Source organism: Sus scrofa, chromosome 5, assembly GCF_054392235.1.
Source record: "Sus scrofa isolate SSC_HxYL_T2T_F1_AM1 chromosome 5, Sscrofa_HxYL_maternal_Yorkshire_Landrace_v2.0, whole genome shotgun sequence".
Lineage (NCBI taxonomy): Eukaryota > Metazoa > Chordata > Mammalia > Artiodactyla > Suidae > Sus > Sus scrofa.
In genome coordinates, this window is record NC_139387.1 from 77,659,599 (window position 1) to 77,667,369 (window position 7,771).

The window sequence follows — 7,771 nt, forward strand, 5'->3', positions numbered from 1 at the left end:
TGACTAGGAACCATGAGGTTGCAGGTTCCATCCCTGGCCTTGCTCAGTGGGTTAAGGATTCGGCGTTGCCATGAGCTGTGGTGTAAGTTGCAGACTCAGCTTCGATCCTGAGTTACTGTGGTTGTGGCACAGGCCAGGGCTACAGCTCCGATTAGACCCCTAGCCTGGGAACCTCCATATGCCATGAGAGCGGCCCTGGAAAAAGCAAAAAAACCAAAAAAAAAAAAAAAAAAAGGTATGGAGGAAGCAGTTATATTGTTGTGGACCTCACGCAGGATAAACCACCTCTAGCATTTTATGACCATAGTATGTAAGGAACTAATGCCTAATTTCCAAACCTGATTTAGATCTCTCTGAAGAGCAGGGCAGATAAGCATTAATTAGTATGTGGTCAAAGCCTACTCTGGTTTCTTTCCTGCTTGGACAATTAGAACGTGCAACCATGCAAATAAATAAAAGTTTTGTTGGAAACTAGACACACACACAGATAAAAAATATATAAATCTTTAGTATTTACTAACTTGCTGAAATTAACATTTTGGAAGATAACCGAGCCTTTTGATATATTTTAAAATAGCTTTTCGTTTGTTTGTTTTTAATGGCCGCACCCCAGGCATATGGAAGTTCTCAGGCCAGGGACTGAATTCAGACTGCAGCTGAGACCTATGCCACAGCTCTGGCAATGCCAGATCCTTTAACGCACTGCACCAGGCCAAGGATCAAACCTGTGCCTCCACAGTGACCCAACCCACTGAAGCTGGATTCTTAACCCACTGCACAACAGTGGGAACTCTTAAAATAGTTATTGCAATGAGACAATGATAAATAATTTTGTAGGAACTTTCCCTAATTGCCTAAGAGATTTGGGTAGAATTCTGTAATTCACAAAACTCTTTTTCATACCTTGATAATTGCTGTTAAATTTACCGTGATTTGTCACAGTAGATGGAGTATTTTCTGTTCAAGTTTAAATAATTAAATCATTGTGTTTCTCAAATGAGTCTCAGAATCTCGTAAGGTTAATAGAAATAAATATTCAGTTTAGTTTTCAGAGGTTCAGGAAAAATTTGTTCAGACACTGAGAGTGATAATTTTGTTTTAAAAAGAAAGACGAGTTATTTATTACAAGAAAATGTGTTGTGGCTTAATTTCTGCTTTAATAAAAGATAATTTATGGCACTTATCCTCCTTAGTTAAAATTCATCTACCAAGAGCTGTCCAAGAAATTGGACATCATAACATCTTCCTGATTTTGCCTACTGATGTTGAGGGATCGAACTTCCATAGATACTTTTGCCAAATTGCATGGATGGTGTTAAAGAGATTCATGGTAGGAAGTCATTTCTTTTGAGACCCACACATCTTATTGACATCAAGTTTTTTGTATTATGTGGTCTTGTTTTGCAAATATAGACAGTAAAATAAAGTAAAACATTAGTACATGCAAGTCAAAACAGCTAATTTCATGGCTTCAGTGTGTCTCTGGACTTTTCAAATTCTATTCTGGTCAGTCCGTATCATTGCAAATTATCTTGGTGAATTAGGAGATTTGAATCTTAAAGTCCCACATTTAACTCAGCAACAGTTTTCTAAGTAGTTTGAGGCTCCCTTTAAAAACACTATTTTAGGGTGTTAAAAGTTCAAATAATTTTACAAACTAAGTGTTCACGTGTTACACTCTGAGAGTTATTTTATTTTTAAAAGCAATTCAAAAGAATTCAATTTTTTTTTTAATTTTTTGTCTTTTTGCCTTTTCTGAGCCACTCCCGGGGCATATGGAGGTTCCCAGGCTAGGGGTCTAATCGGAGCTGTAGCCGTCAGCCTACACCAGAGCCACAGCAAATAATTTTACTCATGGCAACGCCGGATCCTTAACCCACTGATCAAGGCCATGGATTGAACCCACAACCTCATGGTTCCTAGTCAGATTCGTTTCTGCTGCTCCATGACAGGAACTCCAAGAATTCAGTATTTTAAATTAACTTCCTAAAGCAAAAAGAAAAGCGACCAACAACCCATAGAAAATAATGGGCAAAGGACAGAAATAAACAGTTCACAAAAAGGAAATGAAATAGCCCTAAAATAAATAAAATAATACTCAATCTTCTCACAATTTTAAAAAGCAATTTACAAAGTATTGCCATTAGAATAGATAAGCAATGAGATCCTGCTGTATAGCACTGGGAACTATATCAGGTCACTTAGGATGGAGCCTGATAATGTGAGAAAAATAATGTATACATGTATGTGTGACTGGATCACCTTGCTGTACAGTAGGAAATTGATAGAACACTGTAAACCAGCTATAGTGGAAAAAAATAAAAATCATTATTAAAATAAAAAGATAAAAATCAGTGTAAAGACAGATGAAGATACTAATTTTTCTTTTTTTAATGATTTTTATTTTTTCCATTATAGTTGACTTACAGTGTTCTGACAATTTCTACTGTACAGCAAAGTGACGCTGTCATACATATATGCATACATTCTTTTTCTCACATTATCCTCCATCATGTTCTGTCACAAGTGATTGGATACTATTTTTTCTTAGTGGACAAATATTGTGAGAGTGTGAGAGATACCCTCATACACTTTTGATAGAAGGGTAAAATTTTATAAACATTTGTAGAGAATAATCTAGTGTCAGTTACCCATGTAAAAATTGGTTCCATTGGACATTTATTTGAAAAAAATAGTAAACTTGAATCCATACATTATACTATATAAAAAAATTACCCAGAGTGTACAATAGACCTCAATATAAAACATAATATTATAAACTTATAGAAGAAAATATAGAAGAAAAAATTTATGACCTTGGTTTGGACATAGATTTCATGGATATGACACCAAAACCCTGGTCTATAAAAGAACAAATTGATACAATGGATTTCTTCAAAATTAAAATTTTCTATTCTTGAAAAATATTATGAAAAAATGGGAAGACAAAGCACTCACTAGAATAGTTTATAAAACATACATATGATCAATAACTTGCATCCAGAATATATAAAGAATGCTCAAAACTCAGTAAGAACTAACAGATTGCAAATAAATATAACTATATGAAAAAATGATCATCATTAATTATTAGAAAAGTATAGGCATTCCCTTATAATGTAGTGGGTTAAGCTGGTGTTGTCACTGTAGTGCCTCAGGTCGCTGCTGTGGCTTAGGTTTGATTGCTGGCCCTGGAGCTTCCATGTGCACCAGAGCACAGCAAAAGAAAAAAAGAAAAAGAAAGAAAGAAAGATACATAGAAAGAAAGAAAGAAAAGCATAAATTAAAACCACAGGTGAGATATTGCTGCACATCTAATAGGATAGTTGAAATTAAAGAGATTTTCCATCCTAATATTGACAAGGGTCTGGAAGACTTTTACACCTGGAACTCTCATAAACTGCTGGTGAGAATATAAAATAACACACCTGCTTTGGAAAACAATTTGGCAGTGTCTTCAGATGACAGAGTAGGAGAATGTACAACACTCCTAGACCTGAGAACACATCAGAAATACTTCTATGTATGAAACAATTTCACTGAAAACTAACTACAAGCAGGCAGACAGACCCCTGTACAAACAAGGCTGTAAGAAAATCCCTTACAGAATTGAGTAATAAGGGAATAAAAGAAATCAGGCCTGGACCTGTGTCCTTGGAAAGGACTCAGAGCAAAAGGGAGAGTACATGCATGGAAATCTGCCCTAAAGAGTGAGTGACTCAAGTCACACATTGGGTGCCCCAGTCCTGAAGTCATACACAGGGGAAGCAAACCCCAATGGCTGGTTGGAGAACAACTTGGACTAACAGGAGGGCTGTGGGAAGCCTGGACTCGGCTCAAGAGGTGCACATGAGTACTGGCTTGCTACTGAGGCAGGGCAGAGAAGGCAAATTGAGGACTGCTTCAGTGGCTGCCTGACTTCTCATGACTGCTCTGTGTGTGCCCCAGGATGAGTCCAGTCAGAGAGAGTTTTACCATAGAAAACAGAGGCAATTGGACCTGGGGAAGCCTCTGAGCACAGTGGGCGTGGCCATTGCAGATGCTTGAACAGACAGAGCTTCATGGGTGGTCCTGACCTCTGACAGCATCCAGATAGTCAGAGCCTATGCCACTTACATGCTGAGAGCTCATGCAGGCCCCACCTGCCCTGCAGAGCATCTCTACAAAAGGACGGGGGCAGCAGAGGCTGGGGGCATTCATTGATTGTGAGGCACAAAGGAGACTCAGACATAGTGGGGTCTAACATTGATGGCAGTTGCACAGGTTGCCTAACAGAGGTAGTCTGGACCTTTGTCTGAGGCCAGCCCATGACAGCTTGAGCTGTCATAAGGAAAGAGCCCACATGGACCTCTCATCCTTCAGCCCTGCTCCCTTCTGGGGCAAGAGTACCAGGGCTGTGAAAGGGAAAAGCACACACGTAAAAGAAACAGAGTCAACTCAGACTTGAACATGGAGAGCTTCTGCTCTATCAATTTGGAATAAATAAAGCAAATGAAAAGACAAAGAGGAGCTGGTCTCAACTGAAAGAGCAAGAGAAAGTTCCAATGAAAAACAACCAATGAAACAAAAATAAACAATTTATTAGATAGGGAATTCAAAGCACTGTTAATAAGAATGATAATGAATTAGAATAAAACAGATGCAGTGAGAATTTTAACATGGAACTAAAAAATAAAAAAAGAACAAGTCAGAACTGAAGATTACAGTCACTAAAATGAAAAACATGGTAGAAGGAATAACAGCAGACTAGGTGATACAGAAGAACACTGAAAGGATCTGAAATATCAGCCAGTGGAAATCACCCAACCAGAACAGCAAAAATAAAAACAAATTTTAAAAATGAGAACTGTTTGGAGTTCCCGTCGTGGCACAGTGGTTAACGAATCCGACTGGGAACCATGAGGTTGTGGGTTCGGTCCCTGCCCTTGCTCAGTGGGTTAACGATCCGGCGTTGCCATGAGCTGTGGTGTAGGTTGCAGACGCGGCTCGGATCCCGCGTTGCTGTGGCTCTGGGATAGGCCGGTGGCTACAGCTCCGATTCGACCCCTAGCCTGGGAACCTCCATATGCCGCGGGAGCGGCCCAAGAAATAGCAACAACAACAACAACAACAACAAAAGACAAAAGACAAAAAAAAAAAAAAAAAAAAATGAGAACTGTTTAAGGAATCTTTGGGATAATTTGAGATGTATATGGGGAGTTCTAGAAAGAAAGGAGTGAAGGGAGTCAAAAATATATTTAGGGAGTTCCCATCGTGGCACAGTGGTTAACGAATCCGACTAGGAACCATGAGGTTGCGGGTTCGGTCCCTGCCCTTGCTCAGTGGGTTAGCAATCCGGCGTTGCCGTGAGCTGTGGTGTAGATCGCAGATGCGGCTCGGATCCCACGTTGCTGCGGCTCTGGTGTAGGCCGGCAGCTACAGCTCCGATTCGACCCCTAGCCTGGGAACCTCCATATGCCACAGATGTGGCCCTAGAAAAAACAAAAGGCAAAAACAAACAAACAAAAAATGTAGATCTTCAGAAATGTCTTTGAACTTAAAGGATTGTCTGTTTAAAACAATTATAGTTATAGGTCAACATGAACCCCACAGTAGTCACAAATCAAAAACCTACAATAGCTATGCACAAACTAGAAAGAAATGAACACAAACACACTAGTAAGGAAAACCATCAAGTAACAGGTAAGAAACCAGACAACAACAAAACAAACAGGAAACAAGAAATAAAATGGCAATGAGTACATACCTATCAACAATTACTTTAAATTATCAATGGAATAAATGTTCCAAATAGGAGATAGAGGGTGGCTGACTGGATGAAAATAAAGATCCATCTATATGCTGCTTACAGAAGACTCACCTCAGAACTAACAGCACAGAGAGACTGAACGTCAGAGGATGGAAAAAGCCATTCTAGGCAAATGGAAATGACAAGAAAGTGGGTTTAGCAATACTCATATCAGACAAAATAGACTTTAAAACAGTCTTTAATAAAAGACAAAGGAGGGTATTTTATAATAATAAAGGGATCAACACAAGAAGAGGATATTACACTCATTAACATATATGCACTCAGTAAGGAGTACCTAGATATATAAAGCAAATATTAAGAAACATAAAAGGAGAAATTGAAAACAATACAATAATAGCAGAGGACTTTAACACCCCACTTACATCAATGGACAGATCATCCAGATAGAAAATCAATGAGGCAAGAGTGATCTTAGATGACACAATAGACCAATTGGACTTAGTAGATACCTACAGGACATTTACCCCAAACCAGCAGAATATACATTCTTTTCAAGTGCACAGGGAACACTGTACATGATAGATTACATGTTATGCCACAAAACATGTGGCAACAAATTTAAGACAGAAATCATATCAAGCTTTTTTTTTCTGACCACAATGTATAAAACAAGGAATCAATTACAGGAAGGAAAATGGACAAAGCATAGACATGTGGAGACGAGACAACAAACTACTAGAAAACCAAAGGGCAAAAGAGGAAGAAAAGAGGAATTCAGAAAATACCTCAAGGCAAATAAAAATGGAAACATAACTTTACAAAATCTATGGGATGCAACAGAAGCAGTTCAATGAGGGAAGTTTATAGTGTTGCAAGACATGTTTCTTTGAAAACTCCATCTTGTCCTTCTTTATCCTATCTTCTTGCCTTACTTTATCCCATCTTCCTGCTTGGAAAAGCAGTCACAGTGCTGGTAAATGACTTAAGCTTAAGAACAAAGACCTAAAGGCATAAGTGACTTAAGCTTAAGAACTGTTAAGTGCCAAGAGGTCAGAGTTAGAGCTTAACCTTCTACCACCTAAGTGGCTTTCAAAATAGTAAAAGAACTTATATAATAGTAAACAAACCCTATATCATCCACCCATGGACACTCCTCACTTGATCTCATCTAAAGAGCACAATAAAAGCTGTGGGTGTGGTTTCCTGAGGCAGGGATCTTGGTCCCTGAGACCTTGAGTCCTCCCCCCCCCATTCCCACCTTTACTTAAGATAAATGTCTCTGTGTCTTGTTTTATGTTACTTTTTTCCTTAAGTTCCACAGCACTGTTCTTCAGCCCCATCCTGCTGAGCTGGCCTCGGCAATTACAGCCTACCTCAAACAAGAAAAAGTCAAATATACAACTTAACTTTCCAACTAAAGGAATCAGGAAAAGAAGAACACTCAAAGTCAGTAGAAGGATGATAAAAATATAGATCAGAGAGGAAATAAAATAGAGACTAAAAAATAACCACAAAGATCAATGAACCAAGAACTGGTTCTGAGAAAGATACACAAATTTGATAAACCTTAGCCAGGCTCATCAAGAAGAAAAGAGGAAGACCCAAATAAGTAAAACAGAAATGAAAGAGGAGAAATACTAACCAATATCAGAGAAATACCAAAAATCGCAAAAGTGAAGCTATAAAGAGTTATGCCAGTAAACTGTACAACCAAGAAGAAACTGACAAATGTCTAGAAATATACAAACTTCTAGGACTGAACCAAGAAAAAAATAGACAATTTGAACAGATTGATTACTAGTAGTGAAATTGAATGTAATTAAAACCTCCCAGCAAACAGAAAAGTCCAATACTGGAACTTCTCACATAGGAAATCAACCAAACATATAAAGATAAGCTAATACATATACTTCTCAAACTATTAGAAAAAATAGAAGATGAAATACTCATTTCTTTCTATATGATCACTGTTGTGGCTGGGGTTGCTGCTGTGGTGTGGGTCCAATCCCTGGCTCAGGA